This window comes from Carassius gibelio, chromosome A2 (assembly GCF_023724105.1).
Source record: "Carassius gibelio isolate Cgi1373 ecotype wild population from Czech Republic chromosome A2, carGib1.2-hapl.c, whole genome shotgun sequence".
Taxonomy (NCBI): Eukaryota; Metazoa; Chordata; class Actinopteri; order Cypriniformes; family Cyprinidae; genus Carassius; species Carassius gibelio.
In genome coordinates this window covers 24,433,159-24,456,102 of record NC_068372.1, presented here as the reverse complement: position 1 = coordinate 24,456,102, position 22,944 = coordinate 24,433,159, and the positions used below count along the sequence as shown (strand labels likewise).

The window sequence follows — 22,944 nt, the reverse complement described above, 5'->3', positions numbered from 1 at the left end:
AAACATTTGTCACTGCTTATGAAGAGAATGGGAATATATATTGTTTTAAAGAAATAGGTTGATTCAGGTCCTGAGGTGTGTTTTAGACATATTTTTAGCATTCTTGCTCATTCTTATCCACTCAGTATGGTGTCAACTGGTTGTTTTTTTCACTGAAGGTGAGAACTGCAAAAAAGTGCAAGAATACTGTTATTTCAAACGCATGAAAAATCCATTGTTGTGAAAGTTATAGATAATTGAGGTTGTATGAGGTTGTCTGAGGACATGCATGAGGATATCTAAGTGTCTGAGAGAGCAAAGAACAGCCCACCACCCACTGACTACCCTCTGGCGGGACACTGCCTGATAAACGCTAACTTAGATCTCCACTGCTATCACATTCTTTGCTCTTTTACTGTGAAATTGATTTTTCTTTTTAAATTCTCCAATGTATAGCATTGGAACAGATACACAAATAACACTCTTCAAAGCTTGAATTATGCTTGATTTAAGTCAGGGCTGTTGTATTTAAAAAAAAAAAAAAAATCATGTTTTTATAATATTTTTTCTATTTTACTGTATAAATTGGTCTTTATACATGACTATATTAAACAGATATGCTCCCACAGAATTTCAGCAACAGCCCAAGTTCAAGTGAGAGTTGAGGAGAAACCTCCTATTTTCTTCACATTTCCTATTGTTTGCACCAGATATAGGCCATCTTTAGAAAATATGCTTAAATTAAACGGTGGATTAAGTATTTCTGAAGACTTACTGAAAACGGAAAACACGCAAACTCAGTCTGACAGCAAATTACTGGCACAATTTGTCAGTTGTGCTGAAATTCTTATGGCTCTTATTTGTCAGAGTATCTGTTTAATAATGATGGATTTTGACAAGAACTCGGAGTATAACAACAGCAAGTTACTGTTAGCAACCTCATTAATATAATGCAAATTTGCAACTTCAAATGATCAACTAAATCGACCAAAATCAGTTAGCTTGTCAAGAACAATAATTTAGATTTTGTGTAATTTTCCATACTTACATCAAAGCGTTAATCAATGAGTCACTGTTATTCAAAACACTTTTCATCAGAATCAGTACTGTTTAAGCATCCATCTTAATGGGTCAGTGAATCATTTCAAAGTAATTATGAATTCAGTTTGATTCTGGTAAGTTATCTTCCCTGACTGATGTGTTTTAATTGAAACAGTCTGTAGTTAGTTCCTAATTTCAGATCTTGTTAATGCAATTAATAATGTAGGACAGTCTAATTACCATTTGCCTGCACTGTTTTACAGTGTAAACACAATTGATCTTCTGTTAATTAAGATTTAAACATCATTGATGGAATACAGAATTAATAGTGAATTCAAGACTGTTATCGGTGCATCCCACAGCAGTCCCATAAATAAAACGACACACTGATTATGACACATTAAAACAACGCCCACCTTGATTCATCTTTTCCAACGAATAGAAAATTGTTTTTTCAAAGTAAGTGCAATAAAAGAACACTGCCACTTCAGCTGTTTTGTGAATGGTTTAGACAACTGTGATTACAGCAATGCGACTAAATCACATAATAAAACAGGACTGCAGTATAATGACAGTGATGCAGGTGTAATACTGTGAAAAATATCACTTGTTGACAGCATTTGAATTCGTCCTGTGAGCAGGGAGAAAGAAAACCGTTCTTTTTTTCTTTTCTTTTCTTTATGATGATATAATGTGTTACATTCCATTATTATTATTTATTGCTTAATGTATGTGATAAAGGAAATTGATAATGTATTTTGGATCTGTGTGGGACTATATTGAATTTCCATATAGAGATATGTGTAAATTGCTATTTTAATTCAGACAAACCACCACTGTTTTACATTTGTGTCCTTGAGTACAATTTGACATAATTATATATTTATAATTAGAGAATTGCTTTATTTATGCAGTATGTATGATTAGATACTGTATAATGGCTATTGCTATATTTTAATATAATCTATTTTTTCATATTTTATTTTCTCAGTAAATATATCTAACAGGGCTGTCAACGAAATTAAATTTTTAATCGAATTAATTGCATGATATGCTGATTATTTAAACAAATTAATCTCAAATTAATTGCACATCAATTTGGGCATAGAAACTAGATTAGGTAAATAAAAGGTATTCAAAGTGTCATGAATGCATTTACATTAAGTAATTAGATTAATGGGATTTAAAGGCACAATATGTTATATTTTCATAAAAAAAAAATGGCCAAAAGCTATTGTACCTTGTTATTTATTTCATGCAGTTAAAACTTCCCAAGGATTTGTAAATCCAGAAAAATTTGCATTTTTAATAATGGCTCATCCCGTTTCATTGTCGCCTATCAATTACGTAATATCTGCATTATCCATTTCCGTTTGTAGAAACTATGGCAACACACATGGCCAAAAATCTTGTTGCAGTTAAACTCAATCAATTACGGCAGTAGCAAATGAAATGAAAATGAAATGAAAAGTGACCAATCAGAGGCATTAAGATGAGTCATTGCTGAAACACCAGAGTTTTGTTCAGTGTGTGTGCTCTCTGATTGTATTCTCTCATCACAAACAATAAAGTGCAGATGTACAGTATATAGGAGATTCGTTCATCAAACAGTGTATACAGTTTTACTGATTATAAGGGGAGTTTTTAGAGAGTGCTAAAACTCAGGCATTCTGGTCTTTGGCAATTTAACTGTGAATTTTATTTGCTCACTTTATATTATTTATTTGCTATTTTAATAACTTTGGAAGATACATCATTCCACTCTCTTTCATGGCGTCATCAAACATCACCTTTGTTATTGTTTTGAAAATGCGATCTTTAGAGGCGAAAACGTACATATTGTGCCTTTAAATGGGGGTTAATGAGTTTTCTTAAAGAAAAAAATGTATATTGAAAAAATGTATCTCTCTTTAGTATAAGATACTCTAAATATAGAACTAAATATGATTTATTCGGTAATGAAACACTGCTTAAGTCTTAATTTAACTTAAGTTTCGTACCATATCACTCTGTGAAATCTGTAAGTAATACTTTACATAATATAATGACCTCAGACCCGCACCTTCCACTCACCCCAGACACACATATATAAAGCTAAAGCCCAAACAGAGATTGAAGCCAGAGCATTGACTCCCAGCCTCCTGTCTGTCTTCTCTTCTATCAGGACCTGAGAAGTTTACAGGAGTCTAATGCAGACAGACAGGTCCTGCAACGGGTCGGGTACCCGCATAAAAATGGCTGAAACGAGTGGATTTTGACATTCCTAAAATTTACGGGTGGGGATGCGGGCAGATAATCAACTCCTTGCGGGCGGGTAGAAGTGCGGATGAAAAATATGTGCAATATTTGTATGTCTAAATTACCATTACACATACACAACAACGATATGACATTTGACCCATCATGTCACCACCACTGCGACAGTGCTGCGAGAGAGTGAGACTTTTCCACAGCTGGATTTGTTATTCAGGAATGGAGAACGCAACTTAAACCTGGGACTGTGGATGATATCCTTTTCCTGCACAGTAACCTTAAGGGAAAGTAAATGCATAGTTTGTAAGCGACAGGCTCAGGTTGTATTATATATTTTTTTCATTTATAGGTCTATTTGTGTATAGTTATCAGTTTCCATAGCCTATTTAGGTGTCTATGGTAGGCTACTTGAATGGTGCAAAACAAAGCGCACTTTCTTCTCATTAGCACATTAATGACACTGTTGTGATGTTGAGAGAGGTGCGAGATAAAAAATGAAGCACTTTAATTGGAATGATTTTAGCGTGTGATTTATCGCGGTTGCAGATCGGGTAACAGGCCAAATATTAACGGGTTTGGGCGGGTGCGGATTTAATTTTTATATCATCACGGGTGACGGGTCGGATCTGGTGCTGAACTTTGCCGGTACGGGCGGGCACGTCTCTCCAAAAATGGACCCGTGCAGGACTCTACCCTAGCCCCCCCACCCCCCACCCACGACTCCAGATGCCCCTGTGACCCCTTTAACACCTTCTCTGGCTGCCAAGGCCCAGTGACACTCTGAGCTCGGGCCACGGGTTCCTCTAGATGAAAGGACACCATCTGACCAGTCCAAAAGGGAGAAGTTTATGTTCTCTTCCTCATGCCATTCCAGACTTGTATGATGTTCTACTTTGGAACAAAATAAAAGTAAAAAAATAAAATAAAGGCCCTCTGAAGCTTCTGAATGCGTTTGTATAAGAAAAATATCAATATGTACAACTTTATAAACCTTAATCTCTCGCTTCTGCTAACTGTCATATGCACGTTCTTGAGAAAGTGGTGTCCAGCGGATGATGTAATTTTCAATTTTGGGTGAACTATCCCTTTAAGTTTTAATATGAGGAAGTCTATCCCTTTAAGCACTAGAAATGGAAAACAAAAAGACATCTGATGTAGAGGAAATCATTCACTCTATTCATTTATTCTCTCAAACTCAAAAGAATGATTGATTTGGTTTTTAAGTTTAACTCACAGGACAGTTGACAGGTGGTAAAGATTATCAATAAATATTCCCTTAAATTTCATTATTTTATTCATCATTATTTTGCCATATTTTGCCCACTTTTTAAGACAGAACACTATCAAATCGCATAGAGCACTAAGGATAAATTAACTGTTGTAACCTATTGCTTTCTGGTTTGAAAGAACATCAACATGGTTCAGGTTGTCTATTTATGCATCAAAAGCAAAATAATCAAAGTATTTAGATCCCTTGAGATTGAAATTAACTTCCTATGAGAGGGGCTGAATCTCATTTTCACATTGTTCTTTTTTAAATATAATTTTCATGTGTGATATCACCATTGTTTCACAAAATATTATTTTTAGCTTCTGAGAAGCTGTTTGAGAGCATAAGTGGATAAAACAGAGAAAAATATAGCTTTCTGGCATTTTTATTTTATTTTATGAAATATGAAACCCATCTATAGCCTACAGCCTTCTGTACTGATACATTTAGAAACAAAAGTCATTATTGCATTATGCAGGATTTTTTTTATGTTATATGATGATTTGTATAATGAATAAAGACAGTTCGAGAAACAAAGGAGGGAAAACATCCAGGACTGCCTTGAATTCATGAGGTGATGATGTTTTTATGAAGGTATTACAGATAGTCTGGAGTTACTGTGTACTATCTCTGTGGGATGTCTTCACAGTTTCTCTGTAGTGTTTTTTTCAGTCACACACCAAACAAAACCAAAGCAGTGCACCACTTTTCTTTATTTTCATGACTATAAAAATTGTAGATTCAGGTCCGGTGACTGTGGAGGCCAGGTCATCTGGCGCAGCACCCCATCACTCTCCTTTTTGGTCAAATAGCCCTTGATGCCTTCAGTGTGACTATATATATATATATATATATATATATATATATATATATATATATATATATATATATATATATATATATATATACACACACACAAACACACACACACACATTAATTATGAGGTGCCAAACAGGAAATAATTATATAAAAATCTGAATATATAAATGTAATTGTGAATATATACCCATAAGTCTGAATATATTGTATGAATATATAAAAAGCACACCACAGTGCAAGTACAAATCCAAACTATGCCATCAAACTGACAATTACATTTTCTTCAGTCATAAAGCAACGCTTTTTTAATTATTATAGCAGCACAAGATAATTGTTTAGTCTTACAGCAGTACAAGGTCAGGAGGAGAAATTCCAGAAAATAATCATCTCTCATTCTTGCAGTCTCATTCTCTCTTGCTGAGAGAATTACTCTTAACTGTATTCTCCAGGTGCAGTTAGCTCTATGCATTACCGCTGTGGGCTGAATAAAGCAACACTGTTGAACTAATAGAGGGCACACTGACAGTTTTAATGTATTTTTGGGCCTTAGTTTCATGTCGGTTTTCAATTAATGGCCAAACTATGAGGCGCCTCTCTTGACTGGGTACAGCCACCAAAAAAAAAAAAAAAAAACCCTGAATATTACCCTCTTCATTTGAATGATAATTAGTGTTTCACCCAATTGTCCTCTCATAAGGGGGTTGATTGAGATTTACACCAGGAGACATGTGCTTTTCTTGCTGCAAAGGTTATGCAAATTAAATACATTAGAGAAGGAAAATGTTGGTGTGAACTGTGGAAAATAAATGATTTATTCTAAAGCACAGGCTTTCACTGATTTGCAATCTTTTTTATTATTATTATTACTAATTTAGTGACATTTTGAGGCTAAACCATTTAAAACACAAATATATTCTAAAAGTTGATTAAAAGTTGAGTTCTAACAGTGAACCTCCTCACCAGCAGGAAGCGCTACTGCCATAGAAACACATAAAATCATATAAGCACAAATCTGCCAGAACATTTGAAAACATGGACAGAGGAAAGGCAAGGATATTTAGCTGAAGCTTACACATGTCCAGTGCTTTCTAGCCTCTGCTGAAGTAAGGAGAATTGATGTTAAGTCTTGGTAAGTCCATTTCCAAGATTATGTCTGTTTATTAAGTCCTGTGCTGTGTCTAATCTATGGCCTGTTTCAGCAAAGCCAGTCTCCAAATCTTTCTTGAACCCTTAACCAATGCTATACAGATGTTTAGCTATGACAACTTTCTTTATCTTGATTTTCTTCAGATGGCAATTAGAGCAAAAGTAATAATGGTTTTACATGCCAATTCTCATGTGAAGAAAATCCTAAAAGTAAATTATGCTGCAGAAGTAAATGGCGATAGTGCCGTACCTTTCTCTATTTCAGATGTTCAAATAAATTCAGCTTGAAACAAACTTATAATGTTGCAGTTTGTCTCAAATGCAAATAAATGTTGCTGTAAGTAGTAACAGTTAATTTAGTGAATTTTAGTATTTTTGTGTAAATCATGTATTAAACCTACTGAGAGTAACCATGGTTTGATCTTTCCACCTATACTAACATATTTACTCTGCTAGGGTGTGAAAATAACTCATACACATGCTACAGTTACAGTCCAGCAGGGATGTGGTTATTTATATCCATTCCTTTTCCAGATACAGAAAAATTCAGTGTGGCAGTGATGTGCTGCAGGTCCACTCACACTTCGTGAACAGCTTGAAGGGTCATCGTCTCATCCCCCTAGCTTCCGTCTTCTTCTTGATTAATAAACCTGATTGTGCTGGAGTGTGCTACAGTAATCAGCAATGACACACTGCAAACCATGAGACACTCCAGGCACATTGACTTCATTCATCTCTCTCTTTTAAATCTGCCCAGAACCTTTCGTGCAGTTCCTGGGTTCATCTTTCATTCTCGATGTTGGGAAGTATGCCAGACCTGTTTGGTTCCGCTCTACGAGATGTATACTAGATAAAATGGGCTTCAGCTGTGCCTTTGAGAGGTTAGTGAGAAGATGATGCTTTGATTTGATGGATTTTCATTGCTGCATTTCTGCCTTTCAAATCACAGTTTAGAATAGTTTGGCACTATTTGCTTATTTGTGGTATTATCAGTCAGTCAGTGTTGTCATGATGTCCTTAAAAGATCTGCAAATGTTGCAGACCAGATTCAAACTTGCGTTAGAGTATGTGCACTAATTTTTTTTGTTTGCCTTTTTTTTCTACTCCTGATGTTGTTGTACATTAATTAATTAAAGACAGAATTCATGAGCTAATATCCCTGCCCAAACCACAAAACTTTTTAACTGCATAAAACAACTGAACCATAGTAAATGCCGTGCTATTTCTCAACATCATGATTGCGTTTTTGCTGATGAAATGCCGGGATAGTTGAAAAATTCTATAACAAGGAAGAGCCACACAGTGCATCCATTAGATTTCCATTGTCAAGTACAGTGAAGTCTGTCACGGTACATTTCCCCTCCAACAGCTGTGTGTGTATCTGTCACAGTCGCTCTCTGTGCTCTAAGATCTAACATGGGAAGACACACACATGCCAAATAATTGCCTACCATACGGCAGAGTGTTCAGCCCAGCGCCCCATGTGCTTATTTCCTGCATATGCAGCAGGCTTTGCCCTCTCGTTCCATTGTTATTCCTCTTCACACTATCCATCTATCCATTCTTTTCCCTCTACATCCATGTATCCATCCATCCATCCATGAATCCATGCACCTCAAACAATCCACCCCCCACTTCCCAACCCCCCTCAACCCCGGGTGCCCTCACTTGTCAGTGGATCTGACTCCCATTGGGTGATGCTGTCATCTATAATGACAGTCAGCTTTGGAGCTGCAGCGCTTATGTGTTTGTATAAAAACAGCTTGCATAAAGATTGAACCATCTGCACTTTTCGAACGTGCTGAGTGCTTGAAAAGTGCAAGGTTTTCATTGTGGTTGGGAGAGATCTATGAAGGGATCAGGGCTGCTGTGTTTGGACAGCGTCACGGTCATCATCACACAAATGTAATTTCGGTGCGCCGAGATCCTAGTTTATTTAGCATTGACTGATAGTCCACCAGTAGATATAGTGCTGCTTTGTAGTGCCAAAAAGTTTGATGAATATACATTATCTTAGCTAGCAGGTGGTTTAGGATCATTGTTATGAATTCAAATGCCATTTGTTTTCTTAATAAATTGATAGCTCACACAGAAATGGAAATCATTGTCATTTCCCTGCCCTTATGTTGTTTCAAACACATATGGATTACTTTCTTCCTTTTTTAAATGATGTATTCCATATATTTACAAAAAAACCTTGCAGAATCTGTGAAAATGTGAATCATTTAAAAAAAATAGGAGAGTTCCTACAAAATGCATGCTATTTTTTTATTTAGTACTGGCCTGAATAAGATTACATTTAGTCCACAAGAAAAAAAAAAGTGGGAACCCTTGGTTCTTAATAGTGTGTGTGGTTACCTGGATGATCCAAGACTGTTTTTTCTTCTTATTCTTTTTTTGTGATGGTTGTTCATGTGTCCCTTGTTTGTTCTTCAGAAAAATCCTCCAGGTCCTGCAAATTCTTCAGTTTTCCAGCATCTTTTGCATATTTTAATCCTTTCCAGCTGTGACTGTATTATTTTGAGTTCCTTCTTTTCAAACTGAGGACAACCGAGGGACTCAAACACAATTATTAAAACATTTTGAAGCATTCACTGATGCTTCAGAAGGAAAACATTTGAACAGGATGAAGATGTCCAAATGTTTCAAATTTTGTTGTAATATATATATATATATATATATATATATATATATATATATATATATATATATATATATATATATATATATATATATATATATATATATATATAAATATATATATATATATATATATATATATATATATAAATATATATATACTGTATGTATATATACTTTTTTTTTTTTTCATTTAGCACTGGACTTCGGAGGCAACAGAAGATACTTGCATGTTTCCGGGAAGATTGACCTCAATCTTCAAATTAAAAAAGTTTTCAACCTGTGGCTTTTAATGTTCCTTCTGGAGCATCAGTGAATGTCTGAACCTTTTTTAAATAGAGCAGATACTGAGGCTTCTGTTAGTACAATTTATAAAAAAACAATATAAAAATGCAATTTAAAATGTCACTGCATGACATTTCGCTTCAGCACTCAAGGATCACATTCAATTTATTTCAATGTACTGTAGTCTAGTTTGATCTTTATAGCAAAGTTAGCATAGGGATAACTATGCTCAGAGAGCCCTGCATACAGTACTAACATCTTCCCCAAAAATAACACAAAATAATTTGACATGAAATAAGATTTCACATAATTTTTCAATATTGTGTTAAAAGTGACAGACTGTATTCCAAACTACTTCTCCTCTTCGACCCCTGGTTTTAAACTTTATTGCACTTGTTATGAATCCCTTTAAGTGCTGGTCCATTACTACAGGTATGTGAGGGGAATCAAAATCTCTTCTCCGAAACTTCCGCTGCCTAAGTAACTTTTTTTAGGCATCCAAAAAAAAAAAAGTTTTAAAGCTTTTTTAGCCAAAACCACAATCACAATTCAGAAGGAATTACGACAAGCTTAGTGAAACTTTTCATCCAAGACTGATTATTATATATATATATATATATATATATATATATATATATATATATATATATATATATATATATATATATATATAGCTTTTCACTCAGTATTGGTGTTGTGAGTTTTTGTTGTGTTGCATGGTTAGTTTAGCAACAATAATGTCAGAGTGTAGCCTACTGGAAATTGCCTGTTTTTTCTTTTACAAACCAAGGTCAGCACAAACCCCTTCTGAAGATTTCATTGGTCAATCACAGGCTTGGTAGCCCACATAATGCTGAAACATTTACTGACCTTAACATCAGTAATGCTAATAGATAGTAATGGCAATAAATAGCATTGCTGATTTTTGAAATCGTATCTATTCATTATTCTTCTCAAACTCTAAATCACGCACTACAATCAACTGTAAACATTAGTCGGTTATCTTGTGGGAACTGTATGGTGATTGATAGACTTTTAATAGTGTTGATACCTTTCAAGAGTGTTTCAAATAAGATGTTATGTTTCGGATAGTGCCTTAGAAGGTACTCTGAATAAATTAGAGACAAGGTTTTGAGACAGAGGCATCATTTCGGTAAAATTCCCTCTTCATTCCACATCTTCATCTTGTTTCTTACAGTACGTCCATTCTCTCTCTCTTTTTGTCTCTCTCTAATTTTTTCTAGTGTCATCTGTAATCCTCTCAGTAGAGGCCCTTTGATGATGAGGCTAGTATATGGAAATGAGGAGGGTCGGTGGCATGCTGGTAACCGCTGTAATAAGGATAATGGATGACAATTTGAATTTGGAGATTAATGGATTATCTGGACAGGGCTTTTCACAATGCCACAGCCAATGACCCTTTCAGATTGACGGATGACTCTATTTTACCTGAATGAATTTTCCAGTCCAAGGGGCTGTATGGCCACTCTCTTTATCCTTTTTGATATGTATTGGAATGTCAGAAATGAGTGTCATGTGAAATGATTATCAGACAGATTTTGTTGGTACTATATCAGCCATAAAGGTCGACATAAGGAGATGGTATTGTTTTATCCACTGCTAGCATTTCACATAAAGGTCAGTAGTCAGTACCCAAAGGCTATACATGATACTTGTGCATGGATACAATGTCAAACGTTAATGTCTGGTCTCTAGCATGCATTGGAAATACAATTAAAAATAATATTTTTGTGTGGTTTAAGCTGAGGAAGCTGTAATAAGCGCAAATTATTTGTCGAGATCGTGGATCTTTGCAATAAGTCATAGAGATAAAGAGATATTAAGTCAAATAATTCTGGGATTGAATATCAACAGTATTTATATTTATGCATGCAAAGTTAATAGCTGCTAGTCGTCAACATGAAGTGGCTCTACATCTTAATTGAATAAGACACTCTGACAGTGAATCTAATGGCATAATTCCTTACAAAAACAAGCTCCTAAAGGTTAAACTTATATGAAACAACTGAATACTTTTCACACAGGGGACATTTTGCATATATATGCATAAGTGGAGGTCTTGATGCATACAACAGCTGGTATCACTTCAATGAGGTATTCAGATGTGCATGCTATTCATGCAATGTCTGTTTACATAGTTTTCCAGAGGTGCTACATTTTAATCACGGCCTATGGCCTCATGTTTGATGTGCAGTCAAAAATGAAAAAGGTGAATGCTGAGGAGAGTGATACATGTTTTCTGAGGTGTCATTCTATGAAAAGGCTTGAGAGTTACTGTAGTCTCCCTGTAGCTGTTTTCAAGGTTTCTAGCCACTTAAACATCAAATGATGCTGAAAGCTGTTTGAGATTTGCATACTATTTGTGTTATGTGTGTGTGACTGAGAAGGAGCGAGAGCTTAAAACTGAGATGTTTGTGTATTCTTTGAAAGCATTTTTTATTATTATTTAACAGTATATGAGTTATAGTCTCACTCATGGAACAGCCACAGTCTGTTTGCTGGCAATCATATTGCTCACAGATTCAGTGCTTAAAGCGATAGTTCACCATAAAATTCTGTAATCATTTAATCATCTTAAAATTGTTTGTTCCAAATTGTTCCAAACTTGTATGAGTTTCTTCTGTTGAACACACACACAAAAGATGTGTTGGTAACCAAACAGTTGATGGTAGCCATTGACTTCCATACAATTTTTTCAAGTTGATGTCCGCATGGCAGAAATGTATGGTTAAAATCAAGCAGTTAGTTAATATCATGTAATCAAACAGACGGTGAACACTTTTAAAAGCAATGATTATATGATGCGATCAAACTTGTCGCAAAATTTGGTAGTTTTGTATGTTGTCTGAGGGTTGACATCATCTGAGGTCTTCTGAGGGGTTGGCATCACCTCTTCCCAGGCGTTCGGTCAACCTTTGGTCTTTGTAAGGGCTGGATCCAGCCTGAAGCTTTTGTAATTATTAGTTACCATGGTATGCCTATATGCCATTACAGAAATAGAGAAGAAAATAGAGAAAATTTAGCATAGCTGCTGTTCCAGCTAAGCAAAAAAAGATTTGTTCAACCCAAGCAAAAGGATGTTAATGTGCATTTGATCAGATCTAACTGAAGTATAGGGTTATGTGATACAGTATGCGAATGCTCGGCTAAAGAGATGTGTCTTTAATCTCGATTTAAACAGAGAGAGTGTATCTGAACCCCAAACATTATCAGGAAGGCTATTCCAGAGTTTCGGAGCCAAATGTGAAAAAGTTCTACCTCCTTTAGTGCCACACTAGGAACTAACAAGAGCTCAGAGTTTTGCGACCTTAAGATTGTAGCGTGATAGAAGACTGGCTAGGTACACAGGAGCGAAACCATTTAGGGCCTTAAAAGTAAGTATTAATATTTTGTAAAGGATACAGAACTCCAATTTTTTTTACTGTAGAGGAAGTAACAGGAAATCCAACTTGATGCAAACTGTAATCCAATATATTCTGTGTACTGTTATTTTTTTGGGTCCAATAAGTAATATCTCTGTCTTATCCGAATTTAATAGGATACAATTATTGGTCATCCAGTCTTTTACATTTTTAAGACACTCTGTTAGCTTAGATAATTTAGAAGTTTCATCTGGTCTTGTTAAAATATATACCGTATTTTTCAGACTATAAGTCGCACCTGAGTATAAGTCGCATAAGTCGAAAAATACGTGATGATGAGGAATGTAACATATATAAGTCGCACTGGACAATAAGTCGCATTTATTTAGAACCAAGCACCAGGGGAAAACATTACCACCTACAGCCGCGAGAGGGCGCGCTATGCTTTCTTTGGTAGGCTACAGGAGCACTGAGCAGCAGCAGAGCGCCCTCTGGCGGCTGGAGACAGTAATGTTTTCCATTGGTTCATTTCTCTCAGTTCATGTCAAGTTAATTTTGATGAATAAGTCGCACCTGACTATAAGTCGCAGGACCAACCAAACTATGAAAAAAAATGCGACTTATAGTCCAGAAAATACGGTAGTTGAGTGTCATCAGCATAACAATGGAAACTAATCCCGGAATAGAATCAAATGATTATAATAAATGCATCAGATATTAATGTTGTAATGTGATAAATACTGTTATCATATCATGCTAAACATTGATTCTGTCTCATACATGTACCTGCACACATTGGGCTCCAGTTATAAACAGATCTTTGTTGCCCGAGTGATTTGTTCTTTAACCAGCCGGGTCATTGCGCATTTATAGCTACAGTTAATGCAGACAGATCTTATGTTTTAATGATTGTGGACTGTGAAGCAGAAAATGAGATGAATCGCACTGAGGCTGTAAACGGCACTCACTTCCTCACAGACTCCTGCGGTCTTGATGGTTTGCGCTTATGCTAATTAAAAATGCAGTATGACATTGTTCAGTGGTGTCTGAATTCGTTGTATGAGTGTGAATTCCTTTAGTTAGCTGTCTCTTGGCTGTAATGGACAAACTTAACATGATGTTTAAAAAACGAATCCAGTAGGTTTCTCTCTAAATTATGGGTGTATCTTGCTCTTGCGCATTATAATTTGTAGTGTCACTTAGTGTAAACAAAGGAACATTATTCAGAGATGACTCAGAGGACGCAGGCTGTAGCACATCTCACACTATGCTGTCGTAGCAACACAGAAACACATAACTGCATTCCCACTTTAAATGTCTCGTAAAGGTCACGTTTAACATTTGAGTAAGCCATCAAGCCCAGCACTGCTGTAATAAGGGCAAGTCTGGATTATTTTTGGGAGGAAGGAAATCACACCTAAGAAACCAATTTCAAGTTACTCACTCAGCACTAATAACCAGGAAGAGATTTTTCTAAAACTTTAAAGGAAGAATATGTAAACTATTTGTATTTTTGATTGATTTAATTATTATTTTTTTGTTCCAAAATGCAGTAAAAACTGCTATTGTGAAATTTTAGTACCATATAAAATTATTTTACCTATTTCTATTTTAACATATTCAAAAAATTAGATTTATTGCTGTGATGTATACTGAATTTTCAGCATTCAATACTCCAGTATTCAGTGTCAAATGATCATTCAGAAATCATGCTAATATGCTGATTTGGTGCTTACGAAAAATGTTTAATTATTATCAAAGTTGAAAACATTGCTGCAAAAAAAAAAAATCTCACGTTGAATGGTAGTTTATATTAGTATTTTTGCCTTGTTTTTAGTCAGGCCTATACAATAATATCTAATATCTAAACATCTATATCTAATATCAAAACAAATAAAAATAAATTTACTTAAGAAGATTCTTAAGATATTAAATCCAATAATTTGCATCATTTTGAAACAAAAATTGTTCAATATCTAGTGATGTTCATGCATACAACAAGAAAAAAATGCTACTGCTGTGCAAACTCTAATTCAGTAGATCTTTTCTCTGAAAATATTTTACCATGCATTTATGCGTTTCAATATATATAGATATTTTTTATGTTTTTATGTTTTGGATAGTTTTTACTCAATCTGTGCCATGAATATACTCCCTATTTTAGCAATTCTGTTTAATGCACAGACATTTAGCATACTGATTCAAACAAGCCCGAGTTTTCTCAGAGATATATAGAGTCAGTCATGGCTAAAGACATTGTGGATTGCACTGTTTGTACTTCCACAGTGCACTGTTTAAATTCCTGCCCACCCCTTTTGGAAAGCAATCTATGTAACTGCAATACTTTAAGAGGCTTTTTGGATCAGTGCATGGTGGGTGCAGCTTTCAGGAGGTGTGGACTGTGAAATTAGAGCTGGAATCTGGAGGTGTGAGGAACTATGGGAAGGAAGAATGGTGATCCCAACTCCAAAAAACTCCAGAAAACAACCAAAAGCCTCTTAGGTTGTGTTGTGGGACAGATGTAAGCCTGTGCCCGGCCTGCATCTTCACTTCTGCATTGTCTCACTGTCCCTAGAGAAAAATGAGATGATCCATTAGAGAGCAAGTGCTAGGATTAATCCGAGATCCGTTAGACATTGGGTTTGAACTAAAAAAAACATGTGGAGATGCAGTGAATTTGTAATTGTCTCATTTTATTTATTTATTTTTTTTCATGTTGTGGAAATATTTTTCATACATAATCCTCTGTAAGCAACTGCTGTAAATTCGTATTTGCTGAGAGTCTTCTTTGTATGTGAATACTGATGAATCTCTGGTCTGCTGTCAGCATCACTGCCTCATCAATTAATCTAATGAGAGTGAATTAGCTTTTCAACATAATTTATCATCTGCAGAGAAACCAGAGTAATCATATCGTTGTTGTATTTTAGTCGTGTTTCTAAAGTCTCCAAATGATCAACATGATCAAAATTTAATTGCAAAACTGTTGTACATATTATACTACATGTATTTGTGTGTGTATTTGTGTGTGTGTGTGTGTGTGTGAAAGTTGATTTTTAGAAAGTTAAAGGCCTTTTAATATTAAGTTTAACTGTGCTGTGGAATTTCCTGCTTTTTCTTATTCTGCTATATATAGTAAACACATACAGGACTGAAGCAACTTAAATGTACTTGATTATTCATATATTTTTTAAACAAGTAACTGTCCATCTTCCAATCTTCATTATATTGCACTGAATTATATGCCCCCCCCACCCATTATATATAGTTTAATTTGTCAGTCTTTATAGGGTTAAATGTTTATGAACATCTCTAGAAGAAGGGTCTATTGATTTTCCCCATGCCATGCCACTTTAAGATTCAGCATCTTGACATTTGCAACATGAACTTCGCAGCTGGTGGATGCACTGCCAAATAACACAATTAACCAAATTACAGGTTGCACGCAGTAAGACTGATTAGTTTTGAGTGTAACTTGAAGTGAACCTGATTAAAATGTCCAGCATTATGGGCTTCTGAAGGAGGGATATTTCTGGTGGAGTGGAGATCTCTCCCTCCCAACCGAACTCCGATTCATCAAGAAGAAGTCAAGTTAAGGTTGACTGATGTTACAGGCAGCTCAAATATTTGAGTATTCAAACAGTTCTTCCCAATTACAGCCCCTCCTTCAGATACAAACAAAAAAGAGGAGCATTTTAACAAGCAGTTGCAGTTAGAGTAAAGATCATGCTGTTTATGGAGACTTAAAGCTGCAGTAGGTAACTTTTGTAAAAAATATATTTTTTACATATTTGTTAAACCTGTCATTATGTCCTGACAGTAGAATATGAGAGAGATAATCTATGAAAAAATCAAGTTCCTCTGGCTCGTCCCAGTGGTCCTATTGCCATTTGCAGAAAGCCATCCGCTCCCTGTAAGAAACAACCAATCAGAGCTGCGGTCCGTAACTGTTTGTGTTCAAAATGTAGAAAAATGTTCATAATAAGCGAGTACACCATGAATCCATTTTCAAAACCGTGTTTTTAGCTTGTCCTGAATCACTAGGGTGCACCTATAATAAGTGTTTATATTCTGACTATTTTAGATTGCTTCGTGGGTACTGCGGCGGGGTAACCCAGTACCTTTGTGATTCTTCATAGACATAAAGATAGAGAAGTAGTTCCGGCTACGATGTTCTTCCGCAAGACGCAAGCAGTTATGTTTATTAACCGCTTAGCGCTTCAAAAGTTACCGACTGCAGCTTTAATTTCGACTAAAGTCGTTGCATCTTTATATTATTATTTCATTTTCATGTTATTTATTTTTTGATGTCGGGATTTCCCGCGTTCACCTGGTTTAAGAAATGCAGAGCCTCTCTGATGGTGGAAAGGAAGCTTTTGCCACTTTGCCACAAATGTGCAGTATTTGTTTGTTTTGTGTGATCCTCTCTCCCGCTCTTGCTCCCTCACTGTCTCTGTCTCTCTCTTGCTTTCTCTTTGATTTCCCATGAGCCTGAGGAACAGACTCGAAGTGACAGTCTGTCGTAGACTTTTCAACTGTCTTAGCAGGGATTACCTGGGGATATGGATGCATGCAACATTTTCACATATTTGTTTCATGCAGTGTCCTTACATTTTCAGGGTATTTACAGAATTGTATTTCGTCATACAGCATTAATTGTGTTAAACTGAAGAGTAAAAAGGTTGTGACACATCTTTTTGGTGAAAGCAATAGGCAGAATTTAGATCCCTGAGAGCAACCCTTGAACATACAGACAGTATATGCACTCAAAGAATATTGTGTTATTTAAACATTTTTTTAAACACAAACATTTAATTTCTCTCTGAGCAGAACAGATGATATTCTAAAATTTAGCAGTGTTATTTTGGTATCGAGATTTTTTTATTTTATTCCTAGTTTGAATTTAGGTTTTATTTTTATGTTTCAGGTTTTCATTTCAATGTCTTTGTTCATTTTTATGTTTTTTTTAATGCGCTTTTTAAAATTAAATTTTATTTTAGTTTTATCAAGATAAACTAAATAAAAGTGAGAAATGTCTACTGGCAACTAGCAACATTTTTATTTTTATGTTTTTAAATGTTTTTTTTTTCAACAATCTTTTTATAATAACACTGATATTTAGTTATATATCTGAAATGGTTTAAAATTGTGAGAGGAACTGATTTTTTTGTTTTGTTTGTTTGTTTAGTTTTTTTTATAATAAATGTAATTTATTTTTTATTTAATGTTATATTTTAATACAGTATTTGTTTTATTTTTTATATTTGTAAAACTGATTAAAAATTCATTTACATTTATGTAAAATATGAATCTTTTTAAAATTTCAAATAGGTGCTCTGAATGAATGAAAGAATAATAATTTTACATAAATATTCATAATCTCGATGTGTCTGCCACTTCTAAGCTGCATCATATAAAATTTTATAAAATTTCCACTTCCTAGCAGCCATTGAGATTTAATTTGCGTCCATTAAGTCCATTCATAAGTACCAGTAACCTTGTTGGCATCACACATCATATTGCCATCTGCAGGTGGAATGTCTTCACCCACAAACAGATTACATTATTATATTATGAAATGACTCTGAAAATGATTATAAGAATTATTCAATATTATTTTAATTATTTAAATAATATATCATTATTATTTGTATTTCAACCACTGTTATAGTACTATTTTGCTTTGTATTTTAGTACACTGTGTCTTAACTAAAACTAATGTCCTCTGATCCCTGGACACACACACACATTTCATTTGGCTCTGAGCAGCGCAGAGGGAATTGAGTGGCAGAAAGGGGGCGGAGGAGAAGCCCAGAGTTTCTAAAGCAGGTAAAGGCACATTAAAGTGCTGACGAAGTGTGTGAAGAGCTCCTCTGCTGAATTATTCATGACTGCCGCACGAAGGACAAGATTCTCACTCATGAAGCGGCGTCACGGTCCTTCTCTGACAATTTGTCCTCCACATTCCCATTTATAGTTGCAGAACAGCAGTGGTTCAATCTTTATTATGGTTCAGAAGCGCATAGCAATAACAGCCTGTTGCACCTCTACAGGTCTCCACATCCATCAGAGAGCGCAGGCACGGCCGCCTGCTCACACTTACTTCAGCCATTAAAGATGAAGAATCTCTACAATTAGCAACGCTGATTAGTTTTGCGATTGTTTATAATTTATGACCATAATAAGCAAGGAATATGGCTTGCGTAGCTTTCATGGGAATATTCCAGGTTCTGTGACATTGCTGGTGATTACCACAGAATTTTAACTTTGCTTTATCGCACTTCTCGAATTGTAGCTGTAAATTTTAAACATACAACACTAGTGACAGAAGTTTAATCCTTTCAACGCATAGCCATGTAAACCTAGTTAAACTATGTGCCTAAAAAACTCTTTGTACTTGAGCAATGTTTACACGAGTACTCGATATGTGCAATATATTTTATGCTTATTATTAATAGTGCGTTGTTAAGTTGTTAAGACTTAACATCAATTGTTAGTCAAGTCATAAAAGTTGCAGCATGCTGAGTGTTGCAGATCTGTCAGATACAAGATTCCATGTTATAATCCTGTTCACATCAAGAACAATAACTTACTAACAATAACTAACAAACTATATTAGCGTCCACACTAACAGACAGTAGTGTTCTGTTTGTAATAAGCACACGTTATAAAATTGGAGCTGCATTTACTATTCCTTTAAGAAATATGTAAACTTCAGTCTTTGCTGTAAGAAGCAGAGAATCCAACAAAATGTTTTTAAATGTAAATTAGTGTAGTGCTGTCGTTAATTTCAGACCTTCAATTATAGCATTGACTTTTCTTACCTCAATTTTCTTCATGAAAGAGAAAGACGGGTTAAAGAGAGTAAGGGAGCCCCAGATGGGCTGTACATCTCACAAAAGGTTTAATACCATTGTGATCTCTTGACTTTAGAAGTAAAATCAATCCCTGCTGCTTCTGAACTTATCAATGTTCTTTTCAACATAGCAATTGAAAAAGAAATCCAATACTCTTTCTTTAATTGAGCTATTAATACACAGCTTGATATCTCAGTGGCAGTGACTACACCCGTTAAGTTGTATTAGATGGCTGAGGTCATTCTCATTTAAGTGCAATTCTACCTTCTAGCCTACATCCAATCAAGGGACGAAGAAATGTGTTCCATCACATTCTCTTCTCATTGTCCTCTTTATTTTGTCTTTCTTTCTTTCTTTCTTAAATGATTGTCCACTCACTTTAGCGTTTTATGTAAGATTTGGCATTTCCCTTCATTCTAACCCTTTATCCTCAGACATTTCAATCACAGTTAAATGTCATTAATCATTTTAGCAGTAAATGTCAGGAGTTTCATGTGATGCTTGGCACAGGCCACTTAGGTAAATTTGCATGAAAAGATCTTGCATGTCATCTTTGTTGTCCGTTTCCTCACGAGGATAATCAAATCCCAAAAGTAAGGTAAATTTAGGATTAAGTGGTGATTTTTTTTTTTGTCCCTTGGCAATATTTTGTCAATGTTGTGGCTTTTAAGCTTTTAAACAAAGAGGCATCCAATAGTGGGACAGGCCATCAGTTTGTCGACAAAACATGTCAGTCAGGTCAGTATGCGGCGAGTTGAAATGATGGTCAAGGTTACTGAAATGTTTTTCCCAGTCTGCATTTGGCCTGACTAAAATCACATTCCCTTCAGTGCAAGCGTGTGGAATGAAGCAGTCTTTCGTGCATCAGCAAACGCATTCTCACACACATGGATTCCAGACAAACACTGTGGTTTTAACAGGTGTGCAGGGACACACACTCAAACACACACATGCTAAACATCAGAAGACAGGAGCCAGAGGATTTTCTTCACCCCACAAATGTGTTGCCAGCATGCCAGATGACCCCTGTATGTGCAGAAAACAGGTTCCCCTTCCCTTTCTGTGAGCAGAATATAGAAAGAACCAAGGGTCATCAATCAACAAACCAAAGCACAATCTCCTCTGAACTCATCTGCTTTCTCAATTACGTAATTTACATTTCATCTTAAGTAGATGAACAAAGGCTATTGTTTTTTTCTTTTCTTTTTTAAAGCTCATTCAAAATTAGTTGTTCCTCTCAAATCACATCAACTACTCTCGCATCATCATCAGTATAGATCGTCCTTAAACTGATGGAGAAACATTTGATCCCACTCAGACTGCTGAATTAACTCGCTGCCGTTGCATCGCAAACAACAAACATAACCGTAGCTGTTCTCCCTTTGATGTGTCTGCATTTGAAAGCAGAGGCGTTTGAGCTAGACATAGGAGTGACGTGAATGAGCTAGTGCATATGTCTTCTAGAGTATCCTGACTGCGTGTGATAAACCTGCCTTTAAAAGGCCTGATGTTGGCTTGCCTTTCTTTTATCCAATTACAGTTGTGATTACCCTTAGAAGATGGAGGCTTTCTTGCCTGTGTGGGGTCTCTGCTGAAATGTTAAGGATATAAAGTGCTCAGAGACATTACACACACACTCTTGTGTGGAAATGTAAGCCTAGAGAGAAACCCTCCCCCTCAAAATAACTATGATATCATGTGTTTGACAGATTGTGCTGGGCATAATAACAGCCTGTTAGCTCATGTCGCAGAAGGAGCCTTTCTGTGAATATAACAATGTGTTACTCATAAGTAACATCATGCTTCTTGTATTAGCCGGAGGAAATCATATGCATACTATGCAAACTATGTAAACCTGATCTCTTTATGTATATATATAGTGTGTTTAAAGTCTCTTATGCTCGCCAAGGCTGTTTATTTGATCAAAAATACAGCAAAGCATTAATATTGTGAAATATTACATTTTAGATAACCATTTAGATATAACTACATCTAAAATGCTGCTTTTGTTTTTAAGGATCATTTCTTATTATATCAATGTTGAAAACAGCTGTGCTGCTGAATATTTTTTGCTGAAACCTTAATACTTTTTTTTTTTTTTTTTTTTTTTTTGCGGATGGAAAATATGTTAATTCAGAATAACAGCATTTGTTTGAAATAGTTGCCTTTTATCCTTGCTTTTATCCTTTCATGAACATTTCCATCATTGTGACATTTCCATCACACCTCATTTATGAATATTGTGTTTAATAAAATTCATTGGTGGAAATAATGGTGATAGAAATTCATTTTAAACATTTTTCAAATACTGTGGCAGACTTTTGCTAAGGTAAATTTCATAACTAATATTTTATCTGTGCCAATTGCATAAATAATATTTTCATACTTTTCTTGCATAATTTGATAAAATTATCACTTGATTAAAAATGGTGCACAATTAAATGTTCTTTTTTTATCTTCAAGCAGCACATATTTATATTATCAACTTTATAACCAAGTACTCTAAACTGTGAAATGTTATTACATTTTAAATAACCAATAATTTATATTTTTATTTAAAAATCTGCTTTGGTTTAAGAAAACTAACCCCCCCCCCCCCCCCCCAAGATGTACAGTAAGTTCAGAATTAAAATAAAATAAAACTCTTACTGACCCCAAACTTATGAATGCTACTGTATATATGTATCACACATTTCCGTAAACCCTTTCCTCCAGTTATTAATATGTACACATATCAAGGAGATTTGTTTCCTTTCAAAATGCAATACAGGTAATGGTAGTTGCCTTGGAGAAGTCATGTCTTCTTAAGTTAATTTTCACAGTGTTGTTATTTGTGTAATTATATTGTTATGCTATTTTATAATGTCTTTATATTACAGAGAGAATGAGAAACAACAGATCACAGTAGGAATAACATCACTTCCTTCAATTTCGCACAGTAATCTTTCATCCTTTTTCATTGCCTTTATTTCCTGATTGTGTGTTGAATTCACTAGAACATTAGATCTTTCAATCTTTTCTGACAGCTGATGGACTTCGTACAAATGAGATCTACTGAAGGCACATTAAATGGCACAGATAGATTTAAAAGCAAGTTCTCTGTGAACGACAGCACACATAGTTTTTATCAATAAACCAGATTAATCACACAATGGATACCTTTTGTATTCTGATGTTTTATATATATATATATATATATATATATATATATATATATATATATATATATATAAATTAGAATGTCGTGGAAAAGTTAATTTATTTCAATAA

At 35.0% G+C, this 22,944-nt stretch overlaps 1 long non-coding RNA gene across 1 annotated transcript in view; it reads left to right on the top strand.

The window, feature by feature from the left end:
• The first annotated feature begins 6,403 nt into the window (after nt 1–6,403).
• LOC127934059 (uncharacterized) overlaps nt 6,404–22,944 on the top strand; it is a 55,165-nt gene continuing 38,624 nt past the window's right edge. The window contains exons 1-2 of the long non-coding RNA XR_008147682.1: nt 6,404–6,492; nt 7,044–7,390. This is a non-coding gene — a long non-coding RNA (uncharacterized LOC127934059). The remainder of the gene's footprint in view (nt 6,493–7,043; nt 7,391–22,944) is intronic.